The sequence below is a fragment of the Carcharhinus amblyrhynchos genome, chromosome 16, assembly GCF_965287045.1.
Source record: "Carcharhinus amblyrhynchos chromosome 16, sCarAmb.v2.hapA, whole genome shotgun sequence".
Lineage (NCBI taxonomy): Eukaryota > Metazoa > Chordata > Chondrichthyes > Carcharhiniformes > Carcharhinidae > Carcharhinus > Carcharhinus amblyrhynchos.
This window is the reverse complement of record NC_137339.1, coordinates 9,159,284-9,181,852: the sequence shown is the minus strand read 5'-3', so window position 1 is coordinate 9,181,852 and position 22,569 is coordinate 9,159,284. Positions and strand designations below refer to the sequence as shown.

The 22,569-nt window shown below is 45.6% G+C and overlaps 1 protein-coding gene and 1 long non-coding RNA gene across 2 annotated transcripts in view; one reads left to right on the top strand and one right to left on the bottom strand.

Moving 5' to 3' along the window:
- Window positions 1-22,569, bottom strand: part of LOC145353819 (rho GTPase-activating protein 39-like) — a 185,089-nt gene that overhangs the window by 122,474 nt on the left and 40,046 nt on the right. The gene's annotated exons all lie outside the window — the stretch shown is intronic.
- On the top strand, window positions 1,970-10,388 carry LOC145353621 (uncharacterized). Its single transcript, XR_013888748.1, has 3 exons — window positions 1,970-2,068; window positions 2,150-2,303; window positions 10,273-10,388. It is a non-coding gene; the product is annotated as an uncharacterized LOC145353621 (long non-coding RNA).

Below are 22,569 nucleotides of genomic sequence, written 5' to 3'. Positions count from 1 at the left end.
GTCACAAGCAGGCTTACATCAACACGGCAATGCAATCATTGTGAAAATCCCCTAGTCGTCACACTTCGGTGCCTGTTCGGGTACACTGAGGGAGAATTTAGAATGGCCAGTACACCTAACCAGCACAACTTTCGGACTGTGGGAGGAAACTGGAGCACCAGGAGGAAACACACGCAGTCACAGAGAGAACGTGCAGACTCCACATAGACAGTGATCCAAGCTGGGAATTGACCCCAGGTCCCTGGCGCTGTGAGGCAGCACTGCTAACCACTGTGCCACCGTGCCACCCCTGTGCTGTTGTAAGCACAGGGATTACAACGCAAATCATTGAGAATACAAACTCTCCTTCCAAGCAAAACAGCAATTTGCTGGTATTTCTTTCAATTTAGTATATATTTTGACTGCTCACAACATGGTTTCCCCTACATTGGGAAGACCAAATAGAGACTGACTTTGCAGGACAGCTCCATTCAGTCCACAAGCGTGCCCCTGAGCTTCCTGTCATTCCAATTCTCCACCTTGCTGCCACTCTGATCTCTGTGACTTTGGGCTGGCTATAGAATTCCACTAAAAGTCAGCACAATCCTAAGGAACAGCATCTTGTTTTTTGACATGGAACTTTACAATCTTCTCAACTCAACAACGGAGTTCAACAATTGTAGATTTTAACTTCTGCTTCCATTTTGCTGTGTATGCTTTTTTCTTCCGCTGTCTTGTTTCTTTCTTTACTCCATGTTGAATTCAGGTGCCATTTACACCTAACCTGGGCACATCTTTTGCTTCTTTACTGTAGCCATCGCCTTTGGTTTTTGATCTACGAGAAGTTTTTGTCATTTAATCTCTCCCGCCCGCCACCCTATCACAGATCTTTCCTTCTGTTTTCCCCAACCTTTACTCTTTCGCTTGATGAAATCATACTGTTAATAGTGTTAGTTATATTGTTAAGACACACAGGTGAAGGGCACAATTAATTAAGAGCCCAGAGCACTTATAAAGAGAGACTGCTGGGACATGCAGGAAGTACAAAGGAAGCAGTAATACTGCACCTTGTAAATCACCCTCCTATAAAGAAAAATATTAGTGTCTTGTTTTATACTTCACCAACTGCCTCAGGATCACATTAACAATTGCTGCACTTCTCATTTTCTTCAGTTCTGATGAAGAATCATCACAATTGGAAATGTTAAAGTTGTTTCTCTCCACAGATGCTGCCTGACTAGCTGAGCCAGGATTATTTCCAGCGTTTACTGTTTTTAGGTCATTTAGACCCCAATGGATTTGTATAGAATCACATAAAGGTTATAAAGTTTATTTATTAGTGTCACATGTCAGCTTACATTAACACCTGCCATGAAGTTACTGTGAAAATCCCCTAGTCACCACACTATGGCCCCTGTTCGGGTACGCTGAGGAAGAATTTAGCATGGCCAATGAACCTAACCAACACATCTTTTGGACTGTGGGAGGAAACCAGAGCACCCAGAGGAAACCGACACGGGGAGAAAGTGCAGACTCCACACAGACAGTGACCCAAGCCAGGAATCAAACCCGAGTCCCTGGTGCTGTGAGGCAGCAGTGCTAACCACTATGCCACCATGCCATCCTAGACACCATTAGCCCATCATGCTTGTGCAGACTCTCAGCAAGAACCCACTCCTATGCCTTTTTCCCATAGCTCTGCAGTCTTCTTCTCCCAAGATAATTACCCAATTCTCTTCTGAAAGCCTTGATTCAAATCAGCTACAACCGCACTTGAGGAGTGCATTCCAGATCCTAACCACTGACTCCAAATTCCAACCCCCCCAAAGTCACCATCGCTTCTTTTGCCAGTCATCTTACATCGGTATTCTTTGGTTCCCGACACTTCCACCAGTGGGAACAGTTTCCCCGTTTCTGTGTTAACATTTTAAAAACTTATCTCAAAGCAGTTCACCCACGTTTTAAAAGCCATCCCTCCCGTGTTTCCCAATTATAGCAGATGCACCCAGTAATCAAGCCTTAAAGAGGACCTGTCGTTGTTCCTTGAGATGGACTCTCCACGACTCCCTCTCACCATAAGGGACACGAGGTACGCAAAGCTGCTTCAGAGAACCCGCTCCCCCAGCCAGCGGCACCACATATTTACCAGAATCCACACTTTCCCTCGCAGGAAACGGCCTTCAATAACACTCCGAAATGCCACGTCGAGCAGCAACGAGATCGCAGTTGGGAAAAAAAAATTACTTGCAGACTCGAAATTGTGTTGCACTGCAAGCCTCATTAAATCACGACTGAGGAATCCTCTGAGTACCTGCAGCTACAGAGTAAGTGATCCACCATTTCAGCTCGCTTCAGCTGAGAAAACACTTTTGGAAATTTAACAAGCATGTGTGTGATTTTTTTCTGGCAGCTGCGGGGGGGGGGGGTGGTGGGCAGGAGAGGGAATGATTGTTGACATCTTTCACAGATGGGAGCTTGACCATTCTGATGGGCCTTGTCGCTAATGCTCGTGTATCATCTTTACCAGCGGTTAATCACTCTGCCCCGTCGTATAATTAAATCAGCTTCAGCGCCAGACTCCAAACCAGCAGAGGAGCGCATGAGATTTTGTCAGCTTCGAAAAAAAAAATAGCAGCGAGACCAGCCTCTCCCCTCCTGATGAACAGCCAGAGACTGGGGCACAGCGGTTAGCACTGCTGCCTCGCAGCGCCAGGAGCGTGGGTTCGATTCCCGGCTTGGGTCGCTGTCTGTGCGGAGTCTGCACATTCTCCCCATGTCTGCGTGGGTTACCTCTGGTTTCCTCCCACAATCCGAAAGACGAGCTGGTTAGGTGCGTTGACCCAAACAAACACTGGAGTGTGGCGACTAGGGAATTTTCACAGTAACTTCATTACAGTGTTAATGTAAGCCTACTTTGTAAATACACTTAGAATTAAAATAAAGTGCAGCTCTAATCTAGCGTCAACTTCAGCGTCATTGGTGTGTGGGGGTCATATAGCTGAGCTCTGCTGAGTTAATGCACTCACGCCCATTTGGCAGGACTTGTACGATTTTCATCTTTTAGATATAAGCAATGGTCACAAAATACAGCGGTTCAAGAGGAGAATGTTATGGAATTGCAGCCAACCACATTACCACAAACATAACAAATATTCTTTTTACAAAAGCAACATGCTTTCATTCACCTCTATCACAATTCACCCACTTTCAACCAGATCAGCCACAATGTTTTGCAATGCAGAAAAAGGATTGAATGACTTACCCTTCCTGTTCCTATTGATTATGTTCTTAATAACATAATAAAACTGATAACCAATAAACAAACAAACACACATCTAGACATTGATACTTTAAATAAACCTCACCCCAACCAAAATATTTTTACACACTTAATACAGGAAAGAATTCACAGGCTGGGTTTAAAGAAAATGAACTGAGAGGGTGACCTCTTAGAGGTCTTTAAACATCAAGAAAGATTGGTAGTCCAAACTTTGATAGTCCAAAGATGTGCGGATTAGGTTGATTGGCCATGCTAAATTGACCCTTGTGTCAGGGGGATTAACAGGATAAATGCGTGGGGTTATGGGAATACGGTCTGTGTGGGATTGTGGTCGGCGCACACTCAATGGGCCAACTGAGCTCCTCCTGCACTGTAGGGATTCTATGATAGAGAGAGAATGTTTCCTCTTGTGGGGAAGAATGTAACTGGAGATCATCAATTTAAGACAGTCACCAAGAAATCTTTCCACGTACATGTGCTTCCTCAACCACTGACACACAATAGCAGCAGTGTGTACCATCGACAAGGATGCACTATTGGAACACATAAGGCTCCTTAGAAAGCAATTTCCAAACCCACAGCCATGACCATCTGGAAGGACAAGGGCAGCAGATAAATGGGAACACTACCACCTACAAGTTCTCCTCTAAGTCACTCGTGTAAGTCACAAGTTCAAGGTGGCGATGGATATGACAGATAGACTCTTCGGTTTTAGAACCATAGGACGCCTATGGTACCAAAACAGGTCACTTGGCTCAGCATACCTGTATTGGCTGAAGAACGAGCCACCCAGCCTAATCCCACTTTCCAGCATTCGGCCCATATGGCCCTGCAGCTTGCATCATGAGGTCAAATCCCAACAACTTTGAAATGAATTTTCTACTTCAGACACTAAGTTACAGGCCCCTATTACTTTCTGGGTGGAATCCACTTTTCCTCATCTCCCCTCCAATCCTTCTACCTTGGGGCCAGCGTCACCGTGCTCTAAGGCAAGTAGACCCTTCCATTCACCCTATCTAGGCCTTTCACAATTCTGTACACCTCAAATCGAACCACCCCCCGCAGCCTCTTCTGTTCCGAGGAGAACAGCCTATCCAATCTTTCCTCACAGCTGCATTTGTCCAGTCCTGGCAAAATCCAGGTTTGGCACCTACACAGGTTAAATACAGGTATAAAGTGAGATTGACCTGGTACAAGGGAGGATTGTGGACAGTTTGGGCATTTCATTAGAATAAGGACAAAGCAGTAGCTACAGGGCAAATCTACCAGTAACAAGTAGGTTACTTTGACAAAGTTGACCACTGACATATTTGAGGGCTTCGAGTCTATGAGAGGATAATCACACAATAACGAACGACGGATTCCTTCAGACAGACAGACTTCAGACTGATCAGGCAGCAGAAGCACAAATCTAAGAAAGATCAAAAAAAAATGAGGGGAAAAAATTCTTGGCAAAGAGTTAGAACCTGGAATTCTCTATCATAGACTGTTATTGAAGCAGAGTACTGTATGAATGAAATTACAGAGTTGACTAAAACAAAAGGCTACGGGGGGTAGATTGGAGAATCAGGAGCCATTCCTCCTTGGAGTGGGAAATGTTGACTGGAGATTTGATGAGGTGTTCAAAATCATGAAGGGTCCAGCTGGAGTCGATAGGGAGATTATTTGTTTCCTAATCACTATTATTTCTGCCTCCTAATGCAAAAAACAAATGGTTTTCCAATCAGCTTCTTCTCTCTCCTCCCCCTCTTCTAAAAAAAGCTGCAGATTCCCTCAAGTGGCCCATATTCTTGTGTGAATCAGGACAGCGACCGTTGGCAGCTTCTCTGCCTGACCTTGGACGCGGCAATTGTTCGCTAAGTCAGGGTTCGGTGTGCCGCCATCAGGAAAGGGAAATCCTGGACAACGTTCCCTCTCTGTTTGTGCAAGTGAAGTTAATTTGAGCACCCCCTTTTACCACTCAAATTGTAATTCTGGTGACAATACAGACTAGGGTTTAACCTGGCACTTTCCCTCATCTGAACAGTTCCAAGGGAGAGACCTTACCTCCCCGAGCTATTAAAACGGATGACTATTTGATCTTTAATGCACAGCACAATGAGTGAAGTAACCTGCCAATGGTCACTGTCTTAACTCACACGAGAATGTGGGCCTATGTGAGAGAGTCTGAGTGAAGCACAGAAGATAGGAGCAGGAGAAGGCTATTTGGCTCTTTGAGCCTGCTCTGCTATTCACCACGATCATGGCTGATCGTCCAACTTAACAGTCTAATCCTGCTTTCTCCCCGTAACCTTTGATCCCATTTGCCCCGGGTGAAGTCAATCACCTGACAAAAGGAAATTTTGGACATCGACTGGCAGCCCACATTTCTTTGCCGTTGTTTGCACTGAATTGGAAGGTTAAAATGGACGACAGGACAAGCTCCCGTAAATCTGACTGAGATAATCCTGATCTAAACATCAAACCTGTTTCCAAGCTTGCTTTGCGTTTTTCAGCTGCCAACTCAGCTGGTCTATCTTTAGCAATGCACCTTCTAAGCACCTGTGTCAAATCAGGGAAGTGAAGTTAAAAGTAAATAACCGCAGCAGCTGAGTTTTCAACTTTTCAATGAAATGTTTTTATTAATTAATTCATGGGACATGGTGTTGCTGGCTGGCCAGCATTTATTGTCCATCCCTAGTTGCCTGAGGGCAGTTGAGAGTCAACCACATTGCTGTGACTCTGGAGTCATATGTAGGCCAGACCAGGTAAGGACGGCAGATTTACTTCCCTAAAGGACATTAGTGAACCAACAATCAGTAATGGTTTCACGGCTATCAGTAGATTCTTAATTCCAGATTATTTTTTATTGAATTCAAATTTCATGGTGGGATTTGAACTCGGGTCCTCAGAACATTAGCTGAGTTTCTGGATTAATAGTCTCATGATAATACCATTAGGCTATCGCCTCCCCATCTGCTCTCAAGTGGATAACAGATTTCTCATGGCACTATTTTGCAGAAGAATAGGGGTGGGATTTTCTCCAGCGTCTTGACTAACATTTCCCTCTCAATGAATATCACAAAAAACTGATAATCTGGTTATCACACTGCCGATGTGGGAGCTTGCTGTCCACACATATGGAAGTCAATGATAACACTACAGAAGTACACGGTGACACAGCGGTTAGCACTGCTGCCTCACAGTGCCAGGGGCTGGGTTTGATTCCCGGGTTGGGTCAGTGTGTGTGCAGAGTCTGCACGTTCTTCCCCGTGTCTGCATGGGTTTCCTCTGAGTGCTCCGCTTTCCTCCCACAGTCTGAAAGATGTGAGGGTTCGATGCATTGGCCAAGTTAAATTCTCCCTCTGTGTACTCAAACAGGCGCTGGAGTGTGGCAACTAGGGGATTTTTGCAATAACCTCATTGCAGTGTTAATGAGGTTACCTGTGACACTAATAAATAAAGTTAAACAGTGCTGTTTGTGAGAGCTTTCTATCCGCACATATGAAAGCCAATGACTATACTACATAAGTGCTCCATTGGTTGTAAAATGCCTGAGGTTGATTAAGCTTCAGTTATGACGTTCTGAAGATCTTTTAGAATGCACTCAAGAAATGGTTTCACAAAACAAGAGGTGGAAGAGTCACCCTACTAGCTTTAGAATTTAGTTATGTGGAAGTTACAACACTCAAAACGGAACTAAATGGGTGTGTGTGGGAATAAAAAGATAGATAACGTCTCACCTTGCAAGCAATGGATACCAATACAGTGACTTTTGTTCGCACAATCCTTCAGTTCAATTACTGCCGGACTGGGAGTCTCAAATTCTCACGGTCAGCTCAAAGCAGAACTTACTTTGGGTGCCAAGGCATGCATTTAATTTGGTTTCAATTTAAACTCTGTCCCAGTGCCCCATTCTAGACTCAAACTTAAATCTGCCAATTGCGCTTTAATGTCACTGTTTATGTCATTACACAATATGTAAAACTCATAATATAAGATTTTTTTTAAAAAAAACCTGCTAAACCTTTATGTGAAGTTTTTGGTTCTGCGCCCTTCTCAATTTCCTTATTACAGTCTGCAGGATAATGGAAAGAAAATAATCGTATTGTCTCTCAAAAAAAACAGATGACAGATATGATAAGATCAGTGTTTAAATCCTCCTTTTAAATAAAATTAAAGACAGCAAATGACTAAAACTAAAAATAAAATGAAATTCAAACAAAGAAGCAAGATTCTGATGTAGAAGTTATTGTCTTTCAGCAGACGTCAACAGCCCAGGAGCCACAGCAACTTCTTGGCACTGCTTCAAGTATGGTTTTCCTTTCCAAAACAGACAGTGCAGCAAGTACTGTACAAACATTGCAGAGTCCTAACAAAAAAAATCTAACTGAATAGACTCAGCTAAAGAAGAGGCCAGTAATGGGTCATCCAGATAACCAAGACCGCCCAACGTGCTCTCCTTTGTAAACCATTGTTGCACCGTGACCTCAGCAACAAGCCACTCCAGTTCTATTTTTTGATTACAAAGTTCAAGGCATTCGCTTCCTTGCCAAGGGGAGATGATTCCAGCCAGCTTTCCGGAAGATTGCACTGGGAAGCCAAACAGCCTCTGATGCAACCTACACATGACAAACTCTCAACAACCATCACCCCAACACAGAGGCAGCACAGCGGCACACTGGTTTGCACTGCTGCCTCACAGTGCCAGGGATCTGGCTTCAATTACAGCCTCGGGCTACTGTCTATGTGGAGTTTGCACGTTCTCCCAGTGTCTGCGTGTTTCCTCCAGGTGCTCCGGCCTCCCCCCACAGTCCAAAGATGTGCAGGTTAGGTTGATTGGCCATGCTAAACTGACCCTAGTGTCAGGGGGATTGCAGGGTAAAGATGTGGGGTCACAGGAATAGAGCCTGGGTGGGATTGTGGTTGGTGCAGACTCAATGGGCCCAATGGCCTCCTTCTGCACCGTGAATACCCCGAAAAGGGAATTTCTCTTCCTAATTTCTCCCTTCCCAGACGGTCCAAGTATAAATTGCACACATGGTTCAAACACCCAATGTTATAACTAACAGGCCACCAAATAATTAAAACACAAGTGACTATACTGCTAGAAGAACAAGTTGAATAACATACACCCAAGGGTGGTGGGAGATGTGAAAAGAACAAAAAGCAAAAATCACGCCTATCAAGATCTCTGTAAATCAAAGTTGTCTATGTTCATGCATTGCAACTAGTGAAAGAATGCGTGCACTTTCTGTCAGACACAGGGCCAGGGTCGACCCCTCTTGGGAAAAATGCAGAGAGCCACAGAATCCTACAGTGCAGAAGGAGGCCATTCAGCCCATCGAGCCTGCACCAACAATCCCACCCAGGCCCTATCCTCGTAACTCTATGCATTTACCCTAGCTAGTCTGACACTAAGGGGCAATTTAGCATGGCCAATTAATCTAACCTACACATCTTTGGACACAAGGCCAATCCAGCTAACCTGCACATCTTTGGACTCTGGGAGGAAACTGGAACACCTGGAGGAAACCCACGCAGATATATGGAGGACATGCAAACTCCACACAGACATTCATCCAAGGCCAGGAATTGAACCCAGATCCCTGGCACTGTGAGGCAGCAATGCTAATCACTATGTCCCCATGCCACCCACTGCAATATAAGCCTTAGATTTCACGTGATAAACATCTCTACTGCACAACGAAGAATGATTTTTTAAAAATGCAATCCTACTTGACTTTTATAAGCACCAGAAGTATCAACAAGGGAGTTGAAGCAAATCCAAGACAGAGGGAGTTTAGGGAGGGACGGACAGAGCACGAGGCCCAGATAGTTTAAAGCAAAGCTGCTGACGGCAGGGTTCAGCCAGGGGGGAGTAAGAAAGGTGCAGATGAGAGGAGCTTACTCCTGGAGGGGGTTACAAAACTTGGAGGAGACAGTATCACAGTAAGATTTTAAAACAACAGAATGAGCATTTACACTACTGGGGGGACTGGGAGAAAACAGTAGGTTGGTGAGGGTGGGGGCTGGGAATGATAAACAAGCAGAATGGCATAGCAATAGGAGTGCTTTGTTTGGATTGAAGTTTATGGAGAGTTGGGGGGGGAGTGGGGGGGGCTCAACCAATCGAGCGTGAAGGTGACTGCAGCATGGAGGGTTTCAGCTTCTGCCATCCATCAACATCACTGTCATGGTCCCCTGCTATGGGTGAGCAAGCAGTCAGCAGTTGAAGCAATGCAGAAGGTGACCGCACTTTCGAACCTTTGTCTGGGGTGCATTCACAGGCCTAAGCTGCGATGACAGTAGCAAGGTTAACCTTCCCACCTCCAGTTAGACAGGGAGAATTGTCACAGGCTCTCAGCAGCCACTGACTCATGCTTGAATGCTTGTGGTTTGTGTTGAAGTATTGTGGTGGTTGTCAAGGTGAGGGGGAAAAGATATAAATGTGCTACTCTTCCCCTCCCCCACAGCCATGGACATAACACATGAAAAATGACATTTCAACAAAGTACCAGAGGTACAAAATACCCAAGGAACAATGTCCCAGCAAAAATGGCATGGTGTGGCAGCACAGTGGTTAGCACTGCTGCCTCACAGCGCCAAGGACCCGGGTTCGATTCCCGGCTTGGGTCACTGTCTGTGTGGAGTTTGCACGTTCTCCCCATGTCTGCATGGGTTTCCTCCGGGTGCTCCGGTTTCATCCCACAGTCCAAAGATGTGCGGGTTAGGAGGATTGGCCAAGTTAAGTTGTCCGTTAGCGTCAGGGGGCTAGCAGGGTGAATGCATGGGGTTATAGGGATCGGGCCTGGGTGGGATTGTGATCGCTTGCTGACCCAATGGGCCAAATGGCCTCTTTCTGCACTATAGGGAATCAATAACTTCAGGATAGGATACAGGTAAGGCAGTAAACTGTTGAGGAAAAATATGAAGATAAAAAAATCTTATTTTAAATTGAGCAATGTTTATTTTTAAGAGTTTGCATGGGTACAAATGTACATTATTTCAGTATATTACCTTTTTCCCAATAGACACATTTCTAGCCTTCAATTCCACTCTACTGGCAAGAGACATCCATGGTCATTGCCCATGGCTTCACAGCTGAATGCAGTTGACAAGAAAGTCAAGACAGTGTGGAAGAGGAGAAGTGCAGAAAGAATGTCTTTGGAAAACAACCAGGCATAAACCTTGTACGGGTTGGAATTGAGGGTGGAAAAGGTTCCACCTCTCCACTCACCTGATGAAGGAGCAGTGCTCCAAAAGTTTGTGATTAATAATAAACCTGTTGGACGTTAACCTGGTGTTGTGGGACTTCTTGCTGGAAGAACAGAGGCAACAGACCAGAAGACTGTACCCATGGCTCAATGCATAAATACACCACCCAGTGGGGCACAATTTCCTACATTCAACAATATGAACATACGAGTTAGGAGGCAACAATTTAGCCCTTCCATCATTTGATTATGACTGACCTGATTATATTCTCTGCTTTCCTTTCTACCTCCTATGCCCTAAAGATTCTTGACTGACAAGGGAGACACTCCAAATCAGCCTTAAACACACTCAATGACCCTGCCTCCAATGCTCTCTGGAAGAAGTAAATTCCACAGGCTAATGGGCCTCAGAGAAATTTCTCCTCATCTATATCTTAAATGGGAGGCCCCTTATTTTTAAGCTGTCACCCGCTATTCTCGTCTGTCCTACATGGAGAACATTAGCTGGAATTTTCCAGCCCCCATGGCAGGTTTTCCCGCAGCGGATGTAGCTCACCGTTGGCTGACGGTGGGATCTTCTAGTCACACCAAAATCTATGACAATTTGCATAGCTCACCCATCCCACTGCTGGGGAACCCGTGGCAGGGGGTGACTTTGGTGTCTCACTGGTGAGATGGCCTTCACCCACCCTTTCAAGTCCCTTCAGCTTCTTACATGTTTCAATAAGATCACCTCTCATTCTTCTAAATACCAGTAGATACAGACCCAGCCTGTCCGACCATTCCTCAGAAGACAACCCCTTTCATCCCGCGAACAAGTAAACATTTTCTGCATGGCTTCTAATGCAATTATATCCTTTCTCAAATAATGAGACCAACACTGTGCACTGCATTATAAATGTGGTCTCACCAGCTGGAGCAAAACATTCCTGCTTTGATATTCCACTTCCTTTCAATGAATGACAACATTCCATTTGCCTTCCGTATCACTTCCGTGGTTCCTGTACCTGGACACTCAGATCCTTCTGTACCTCAAAGTTCTACAATCTCTCTCCCTTTAAATAATATGTTGATTTTCTGTTCTTCCTGCTAAAGCAACATTTTACCACTTTATACTCCAACTGTCAATTTTTTTGCCCATTCATTGAACCTATCTATATCCTTTTGCAAACTGCCTCTTCACAATTTACTTTCCCACTGATCTTCGTGTCATTCGCAAATTTAACAACCAGACTTTTGTCCATACAGCCAAGTCATTGATAGAGATAGTTAATAATTGAGGCCCCAGCACTGACCCTTGTGGCACTCTACTGATTACATCTTACTAACCTGAAAATGATCCAATTATACCTACTCCTTACTTTATGTTAACTAACTCATCCATGCTAACATGTTACCCCTGGCACCATGAGCTCATGTTTTGTGTAGTAATCATTGATATGACGCTTTGTCAAATGCTATTTAGAAATCCAAGTGCACTACATCTACAGATTCCCCTTCATCCATGTTGCTTGCTACTTCTTCAAGGAAGGTCCTGGACAGTCAGTGCATTCACATGTCGAACTTTAACCAATTCAACTCAAACACAGTGAGTACTCAAGGCAAACGCTGACTTTGGTCAAGTCAAACTCAAAAGCAGTTGATTTTTTTAAACATGATACATCCTTCATATTCAGTATCACTGACCAGTCCTCCTGGACTTCATGAAGCAGAAAGGGCCAATACCTGCCAACATCTAACTTAATTCAGTGAGACTGAGGAAAGGACAAAACTTGTCTTCATATGGCATCTTTCACAGTCTCAGGACATCCTTTACAGCAACAAAATACTCACGAGAAGTTATGAACAAGACAAAAACTAAACTAATTAAGTGGGCCCAAAATTTCCTTTGAGAAAGCATCATCCAAAGTGGTGAAGAAGCTGCATGGCCAAACAGTTGGGGAAGAACATTTCAATGTCAACCATATTAGACTTACAGGGAGGAGATGGTGTAGTGGTGTTATCACTGAACTAATAATCCCGGCACCCAGGGTAATGGGGACCTGGGTTCAAATCCCAACTCAGTGGGAAAAAATGCTGAATTGATTATGATCATGAAACGTTGCTATTTGTCATAAAAACCCATCTCGTTCACTAATGTCCTTTAGAGGGGGAAATCTGCTGCTCCATCAGTGTGCCACCAGTTTTGGCCTCCTTACTCGAGGGACATATTTGCATCAGAAGCAGTTCAGAGAAGACTCACTGGGCTGACTCCTGGGATGAAGGGATTTTCTTAAAAGGAAAAGGTAGAGCAGGTTGGGCCTGTAATCATTCGGCTTTAGATGAATGAAAGATGATCTTATTCAAATATATATGATTCTCTGGGGGGCTCGATAGGGTAGTTGCTGAGTGGATGTTTCCTCTCATGGGGGAATCTGGAAATAGAGTGCGCAGTTTCAAAATAAAGAGTCTCCCAAAAATGGCGATGAGGAACTCCTCCTCCAAGAGGGTCACTGGTCTTTGGAATTCTCTTGCACAAAGAGTTGTGGAGGTTCATAGAATCACTACAGTGCAGGAGGCTGCCATTTGGCTCATCAAGTCTGCACTGACAACTATCTCACCCAAGTCCTATCTCTGTAACCCCACATATTTACCTTGCTCAATGGGATAAGGGACAATTTAGCATTGCCAATCCATCGAACCCCTACATCTTTGGAATGTGGGAGGGAACTGGAATACCCAGAGGAAACCCACACAGACTCGGGGAGGACATGCAAACTCCACACAGACAGTGATCTGAGGCCAGAATTGAACTCAGGTCCCTGCCACTGTGCCACTTAATATATTCGGGGCTGAGTTAAACAGATATTTCACCTATTAAGGAGTCGAGGACCATGGAGAACGGGCAGGAAAGTAGAGTTAAGGCCCCATCAGAATAGCCATGATCTTACTGATTGGTGGAGAAGGCTGTGCTGAATGGCCTGCATCAGCTCCTACTTCTTACGTTATCAAACCTTGCTGTGCAACTTTTAGAAACGTAGAAATTAGAAGCAGGAATAGGTCATTTGGCCCTTTGAGCCTGCTCTGCCATTCGCATTGATCAGATTCCAAAATTGAAATATCCCAGACTGCTAAATCCCTGAGGTTACAAGAGTCTAGCAAAGACGTTAATGAAAAGTCATATGAGACTCTTGCACGGGTTTCAAAAGACTTGCATGCCTTTCATCACCACCGAACATCGCAACACACTTTACAGCCAATAAAATTCTTTTGAGTTAGATATGGTTATGACGGAGCAAGCATCAGCAGCTCATCTGCACACTCCCACCGGTAGCAATCCGATGTTGATCATGAGATAAATATTGGACAGGACACAAAGGTGACGCCCCCTGCTCTTCTTTGAAATAGTGCCATTTTATGTCAACCTGAGATGGTAGTCAGAGCCTGTTCAGCATCTCATCCAAAAGATACCACCTCTTAACAGAGCAGCACTCCCTCAGTACCGCACTGCAGTGTTAGCTCTGATTTCTGTGTTCAAGACCTGGAGTGGGACTTGAACCAACAACATTCTGATTCAGAGGTGGGAGGCGATCAACAAGGTCGATTTCAGCTGGAAATCAAAATGTTGCATGCTGAATAATCTAAAGCCTCCCACAGCACACAGATACAACACTAGCCAGGTTGACCCTCTGTGGACATGGGCTCAAATCGTACCATGGTATGGAATTTAAATCCACATTTGTCAAAAAATCTGGAATTGAAAACTGGTCTTAGTTATGGCGACCGAAAAACTATCAATTGTAAAAACGCACAGTGTAGTGGACTCTTAACTGCCCTCTCAGTTGCCATGCAAAGCACTCAGTTAGAGGGAGATTATGGATGGGCAATAAATGCTGGCTTTGCCTTGGAAGGATAAATTAATTACCCTTGGAGAGGCAAGTATTGCTTCAAAAAAAAACAGATGGATCAAGCAATCAAGCCCCTTGGGATGGCGCGCTGGGGTGAGGAGGTAACGTTTACTGCCTGCAGTCCTCACTTTGGGCATGGAGCATCCAGATGCAGTAGCCCCCACCCCAGACAGCTCAGATTATCCCCATCCCTGACCCTATACCCCCACACCCACACACATCCTTTCAAGGCAAGGCCAGCATTTGTTGCCCATCCATAGTCGCCCTTCATCTGAGTGGCTTGCTTTGGTGTTTGAGGGGGCAGTTAAGAGTCATTTACGCTGTTGGTTTTTACAATTGATTTGCTTTTTTTGGGTCACCGTAACTAAGACTGGCTTTCAATTCCAGTCTTTTTTTAAAATTTGGATTTAAATTCCATACCATGGCGCGATTTGAACCCATGTCCACAGAGGGTCAACCTGGCAAGTGTTGTATCTTGGGTACAGTTGCCCCCCCATTCTCTGGGCAGCCACAGTTGCCCTCCCCACTCCCCCAGACAGCTACAATATCTCCCCCACTCCCCTGGGCAACTGCAGAGAAGCCTCTTATAGAGGTTACAGCACGGAAACAAGACTCTTTGGCTCAACTCGAAACTCTCCATGAAGCTGGCAGCTTTCCCTCCACTTGCACTGTCCCAAAAATATCGACCTTATCTGGGCTCTTCAATATTTAACCAAAAGAGAAGTGCTGGAAAATCTCAGCAGGTCAGGCAGCATCTGTAAGGAGAGAAAAGAGCTGACGCTTTGCGTCCAGTTTTGTCAAAGCAAAAGCTGTCTTTGTCTTCAACACTTAAATTGGCTGCCCACCTGTGTGGTGCGCGCAGCCAATCCAGGCTCTAGCCTGTCACTTGAAATCTTCCCTGGCAACAGGAATGCTCCCCCCTCCCCCAACCCCCACACCCCACACCATCTGTTTCCATGTGTCGGTGCCAGGAAAACCCTGCCCTGGGTTTCAGTTGCATTCATGCAGCATGACAACAGGCAATGGGCACTCGTAGTATGTCAGCTGCTATGGAACCATCTTCAGCACAGAGCTGGGAACAGCTCAAAAGGCTGGAGATCAGATCGAGTGGAGTGGGAAATGAGCGAGGGGAGAAAGAAATCGGGAAACAAGGCACCATTCAATATAAACACATATTATGATATTACCAATATCATAAGAGAGAGATCAGAAGAGAAAATGCTGGAAAATCTCAGCAGGTCAGGCAGCATCCGTAAGGAGAAAAAAAGAGCTGACGTTTCGAGTCCAGATGACCCTTTGTCAAAGCTAAAAGGCACGGAAAGTGGGGCTCCCACTTTCGGTGGCACAGTGGTTAGCACCGCTGCCTCACAGGGTCAGGGACCCAGGATAGATACCCGGCTTGGGCCGCTGTCTGTGTGGAGTCTGCACATTCTCCCCATATCTGCGTGGGTTTGCTCCGGGTGCTCCAGTTTCCTCCCACAGTCTGAAAGACGTGCTGGTTAGGTGCATTGACCCAAACAGGTGCCAGAGTGTGGCGACTAGGGGAATTTCACAGTAACTTCACTGAAGTCAATGTGAGCCTTACTTGTGACTAATAAATGAATAAACTTTAAAAAGCTTTGACAAAGGGTCAACTGGACGCGAAACATCGGCTCTTTTCTCTCCATACAGATGCTGCCAGACCTGCTGAGATTTTCCAGCATTTTCTCTTTTGGTTTCAGAATCCAGTATCCTCAGTATTTTGCTTTTATATGAGAGACAGATCACACGGTGGATTTCTTCTTAAACACTGGTGCGCAAAAGGCTTTTAAGAGCTGACGTGGCAGGTCTATCTGCTAAGGACAGGTGATTACAGTGGTGAAGTGTAAAGTTATCCATTCCGGTCGGAAGAGTAGAAAAGCAGATTACTGCGAGTGGCGAGAAGCTGGGAAACGTTTCCAATCAGGGAAATCTGAGAATCCTTGGATATGAATTACAAAAAGTTAACATGCAACAAACAACTAGGAAGGCAAATGGGACGTTGGCTTTTGTTGTCAAGGACTTGCCGCAGTGTGACAGTAAAGATGCCTTACCACAGTTGCACAGGGCACTGGTGAGGCCATACTTTTCAGAAGATCACTCAACCGGTTCCCGGGATGAGGGAATTCTCCGATGAGGAGACTAGGCCTACGTTCCCTTGACGTTTCTCAAGGGGGTTAACGGAACAGACGTGATGAAAATGGCTCTCGCCCCCCCTGGCTGGAGTTCGGAACATGGGGTCACAATCTCAGAATCCAGGGTGGCCGTGTAGGACCGAGACGAGTAGAATATTTTTCAAAAGCAAAATACTTCAGATGCAGGAAATCGGAAATATAAAAAAAATGAAAAATGCTGCCCAGTTGAAGAGTCATCAGCCTGAAACATTCCATTTCTCTCCACAGAATCTGCCTGTCCTGCTCAAATGTTTTCACGTGCGCTTCATTGGAATTCTCTACCCTAGAGAATCATTAATGCTCAGTCGCTGAGTACAGACAGAGGTTGATGGGTTTTTGGCTGCTAAGGGACAATGGCTCAGTGCAGGAAGATGAAGAAGTTGAGGGAAGTGGTCAGCCATGATCCTGTTGAACGGTGGCACAGGCTCAGACTGCTGAAAGGCCAACTCTAGATCCCACTTCTTAAGCCCGCTAATGCCTTCCAGAAATACGCTTACAGATTCGCACAGATTTAAGGGAGATTTCTTTTTAGCTTTAAGTTTATTTATCAGTGTCACAAGTACATTAACACCGCAATTAAGTTACCGTGAAAATCCCCGCGTCGTCACACTGCGGTGCCTGTTTAGATACACTGAGGGAGAATTTAGCACAGACAGTGCACCCAACCAGCACGTCTTTCAGACTGTAGAAGGAAACTGGAGCACCTGGAGGAAACCCATACAGACACGGGGAGAACATACAGACTCTGCACAGACAGTGACCCAAGCTGGGAATTGAACCTGGGTCCCTGCCGCTGTGAAGCAGTAGTGCTAACCACTGTGCCACCCTGCTGCCCCATTATACTGACCATGGAGTGCTGCTTTCACAGTTTATACTCCTTCCTGGCACCAGCAATAAATGTGCAGTGCTTCTTCATATCAAGACAAACTGGCAGGCATGTTCTGGTTACCGACGGCAACCAATGGAATGAGAAAAACGATTCTGCGATGCGATTCCATGATTGGGCAGCACTTGCTGAATAATCCCGAGTGTGCCAATAGCTACATTAACCACCAATTTAAGATGATCAGTCAAGCTTATAATGTGGTCCATTTACGCTTGCTAGAAGTGATATTACATTCATACACAGGGACCCATTCTCTGTAAACAAATGGAATATGTTCAAGCCTTGCACCTTTTTTGAGTTACCCGGGGGTTTGGGGAGGCTCCCTGCTTTCTCCATGGCAATGCTTCAGCCAGTGTGGCCTTGCCAATCAATCAGCACCCTTTTCTCCTTTAGTATAGCTTGTGATTGTTTGAAATTTGGCATTCTTGTGTTTGCCCTGATGACTCCAAGATGGAAAGCTCTGACAAAAATAGAAATATTCAAAGAGAACATTGCAAGTCAGTCATTTTAAAAATGTATACATCCAAATACCTCAGGAGAGGAGTGTAAGCACCACTAACTAGACAAAAAATAGGACCACTCGAGGATAAAGGAGGTAACATGTGCTTGGAGGCAGAGGACATGGGCGAAATCCTTAATGAGTACTTTGCATTGGTTTTCACCAAGGAGAAGGACATGGAGGACAGTGAGGTTAGTGTGGAGCATGCTAATATGCTGGGTGAATTTGAGATCAAGAAAGAAGCGGTATTGAGTCTCCTGAAGAGCATGACAGTGGATAAGCCCCCAGAGTCCAAAGGGATCTACACTAGGTTACTGAGAGAGGCACGAGGGGAGTTTGCTGGGGACCTGACAAAGATCTTTGTATCCTTGCTTGCCACTGGAGAAATCCCAGAGGACTGGCGAGTAGTTAATGTTGTTCCTCTGTTCAAGAAAGGAAATAGGGATAATCCAGGGCTGGGAAGTCTTACATCAGTGGTTGGGAGGCTACAGGAGAGGATTCTGAGGGATAGGATTTACGCACATTTGGAAAAGCATGGCTTAATTAGAGAAAGTCAGCATGGCTTTGTGGGGGCAGTTCATATCTTACTAAATTGACTGACTTTTCCGAGGAGATGAAGGTGATCGATGAGGGTCGAACAGCAAATATTGTCTACACAGATTTTAGTAAGACTTTTGACAAGATCCCTCATGGTAGGCTCTTCTGAGCAAGTGCGAGGTGCTGCACTTTGGGAGATCAAACGTTAAGGGTAAGTATACAGTTAATGGCAGAACCCTGATCAGCACTGATGTACAGAGGGATCTTGGTATTCAACTCCATAGATCCCTGAAAGTGGCCACACTGAGGCAAGTACAATTTTGTCATTTAAAAAGCGTTTCGACAATTACATGGATAAAATGGGTATAGAGGGATATGGGCCAAATGCCGGCAACTGGGATTAGTTTAGGGGTTTAAAAAAAGGGGTGGCATGAACAAGCTGGGCCAAAGGGCCGGTTTCCATGCTGTAAACCTCTATGAATCTCTGACACATGTAGAGAGGGTGGCAAAGAAGATGTAGGGTATGCTTGGGGCACTGAGTACAAGAGTCAGGATGTCACTTTGCAGCTTTATAAAACTTTGGTTAGGCCACAATTAGAGTATTGCATTCAATTCTGGTCACCACGTTAGAGGGAGGATGCGTAGGCTTTGAAGAAGGTGCAGAAGAGGTTTACCAAGATGCTGCCTGGATCAGGGAGTATGGGCTAAAAGGACAGGCTGGACAAACTAGGTTGCTTTCTCTGGACTAGCAGAGGCTGAAGGGAGACCGGATAGGAGTCTATAAAATTATGAGGGGCTTACATAGGGTTGGCAGTCAGAACTTTTTTCCTGGTGTTGAAATTTCTAATACTGGAAGGTGAGCACTTAACATGTGAGGGGGAAAGTTCAAAGGAGGTGTGAGGGACAATTTTTTTTAACAGAGCGTGGCAAGTGTCTGGAACGTGCTGCCGGGGTGATGGTGGAGGCAAGTACAATAGGGGCGTTTAAAGGGCTTTCAGATAAGCACATGAATATGCAAGGAATAGAGGGAGACAGACCAAGGGCAGGCAGAAGGGATTAGCTTAATTTGGCGTCATGTTCAGTGCAACATCATGGGTCGGAGAGCCTGTTCCTGTGCTGTACTGTTCCATGTTCTAATTACCATATTGATACCTGGATAATTCGGAAGGTCATTTAGATTTACTGTAAGTACTTAACGAGAAGATCGAGTCCATCTGAAGTGCTTAGAGAATTGTAAATCTTCCAGGCCAGTGTAGTGCACAAAACAATATCTTTAAACAGCTTCAAAAAGGATAAGAGGGGAAGAAAACCAGCGAGCTCACCCGATAAGCTAATGCAATCTCTTTGATGTCCGGCCTCTTCGTTTGCAATCAGCACTTGAATCCTTCATTTCCCCTTCCTTCCGGGGGAACTAATGGAGGTTGAGGCATGACACTGGGCAGCTGTGTGCCAGCTATGCTGGGATGACCGGGGCATCAAAGAGACGAGAAGAGGCCTCAGCATGTGTGCTGTACAGATTGATCTACAGAATTAATCCTCAGGAAAAAAAAAATGGAGGCACTGCCACGGAAAGCAAGAGAAGTGCCAACCTTTGTAGAAACTGCTTTAGTTTCTCAAAAAAAAAAGCGAGAGCAGCTGCAGTGAATCAAAACACACAGGGCCGTTTCTTCCCATTCGGGAGAATGACGCAGAAACAGAACGACTGCAGACTCACTGGTGTTGATGAAAATCAATAATAATAAATATGTAAGCACTGAAGGAAGAAAATGCACACTGAATAAAGATTTTCAATAGCACAAGTCACTAAACTGTTTAGCGTAGTGCATGGGGGGGGTTGGGGGGTGGGGGGGGAGCAGGTAGGAGGCACTCAACCATCACCAGAATAAATTCAGAACCGATTTTCGAACATCACGGCGTTGAAGTTACAGCTTGCAAATTATTCCCAGGCAAGTGTGGCCTCCCAATAACCAAGCGCCAATCATTTCTGGGTGTCCTTCACTCCCAGCGTGACCGCACAAGTGTTCCCAACGAAATCCCGTTTTCCAGTTTGTGGCGAGTCATCTAAGATTCAATTCCCGGTTCAAAGAGATGAGGAGTTATTCGGGAAATCTGATCCAGAAATGTTAGCTCTGGGAAAGGGGGAGGAGAGAAAGAGAGAAGACAGCGAGAGGGGGCGTGGGGGGGGGGGGGGGGGGGAGAGGGGGGGAGGTTAAAATGGAAGACTGACTTGACAGTGACTGATGATGTTTTGAGATTCTACAATTGCAGGTTTGCAAACTCCCTCTGTTAGAGTTAGCTCCCTCTGGCTTATGAGGCCCACGGAAGGATTCCAGAAAGTTTGGTCCAAGATCATCGCTATTTGTTGATTTACACGTTTCTAATTTCTGTTTATGTATACAATTTTACTTTTTTTTTACAACACTGCCAGAGTTTCCCTTTCGTGGCTGGCTGACGCTGTCCATGAAGAGTCGAGACTGTGGGTCTCCACAATGTTCAATATTTGTTGCTGCAGTCCCCTCAAACTCTATAAACCACTTTCCAAAACAAATAGGTCAGATTTATTGCAGGGCAGCGCTGAACCAGCTGAGAACCGATTAGTTGGAATTTCCCAACTTTAAAACGGTAGCAGGGCAAAAAAAAAAGAACTGACAGAATCTTAACTGAGAACATTCAAAAAGAGAACGTGTGACATTCATGGTGATGAGTCATGGTACCTGAATCCCACTGAAAGAGACATGTGTTGCTGAAGCTTTACATCTTGTGCTCAGCAGGACAAAAGGATGCCAAATTTCAAACAATTGGCCATGGGCAAAAGAACATAAGAAATAGGAGCAGGAGTAGGCCATCTAGCCCCTCGAGCCTGCCCCACCATTCAATAAGATCATGGGTGATCTGTCGTGGCTCAGTTCCACATTCCCGCCCTCTCCCCATAACCCTTAATCCCCTCGCTTACCAAAAACCCATCAACCCGCATCTTAAAAATATTTAGCGAGGCAGCCTCCACCACCTCAACGGGCAGAGAATTCCAGAGATTCACCACCCTTTGAGTGAAGAAGTTCCTCCTCAACTCCGTTCTAAACCGCCCCCCCTTTATCTTGAGGCTGTGCCCCCTAGTCCTACTGTCCTTTCTGAGCAGGAAGAGTCTCTCCACCTCTATCCTATCCATCCCATTCATCATCTTATACGTCTCAATGAGATCTCCCCTCATTCTTCTAAACTCTAACGAGTACAAGCCTAGTTTATTCAGCCTCTCCTCATAGCTCAACCCCCTCAACTCCGGTATCAGCCTAGTAAACCTCCTCTGCATTCCCTCCAAGGCCAAAATATCCTTGCGCAAGTGCGGCGACCAAAACTGCACACAGTACTCCAGCTGCGGTCTCACCAATGCCCTATACAGCTGCAGCAAGACCTCCCTACTTTTATATTCAATCCCCCTCGCGATGAAGGCCAGCATCCCATTCGCCTTCCTGACCACCTGCTGCACCTGCAAGCTGGGTTTTTGCGACTCATGCACAAGGACCCCGAGGTCCCTCTGCACCGTCGCCTGCTGCAGTTTTTCGCCACGTAAGAAATAGTCCTTCCTACCATTATTCCTACCAAAGTGGATCACCTCGCACTTGCCAACATTAAATTCCATTTGCCATTTCCTGGCCCATTCGCCCAGCCTATCTAGATCCTTCTGCAGACTCTCCACACCCTCCGCGCAATTTGCTGTTCCCCCAATCTTGGTGTCATCAGCAAATTTCGACACCATACACTCGGTTCCCTCCTCCAGATCATCTATATAAATGGTAAATAGCTGAGGCCCCAGCACCGACCCCTGGGGCACTCCACTAGTCACCAACCGCCAATCCGAATAGCACCCATTAACCCCGACTCTCTGCCTCCTATTTGACAACCAATCCTATATCCACGCTAACACCCTACCCCCAACTCCATGCCCCCTTACCTTCGCGGTGACACAGCGGCAAGCACTGCTGCCTCACAGCTCCAGGGACCTGGGTTAGATTCCCAGCTTGGATCACTGTCTGTGCAGAGTCTGCATGTTCTTCACGTGTCTGCGTGGGTTTCCGCTGGGTGCTCCGGCTTCCACCCACAGTCTGAAAGACGTGC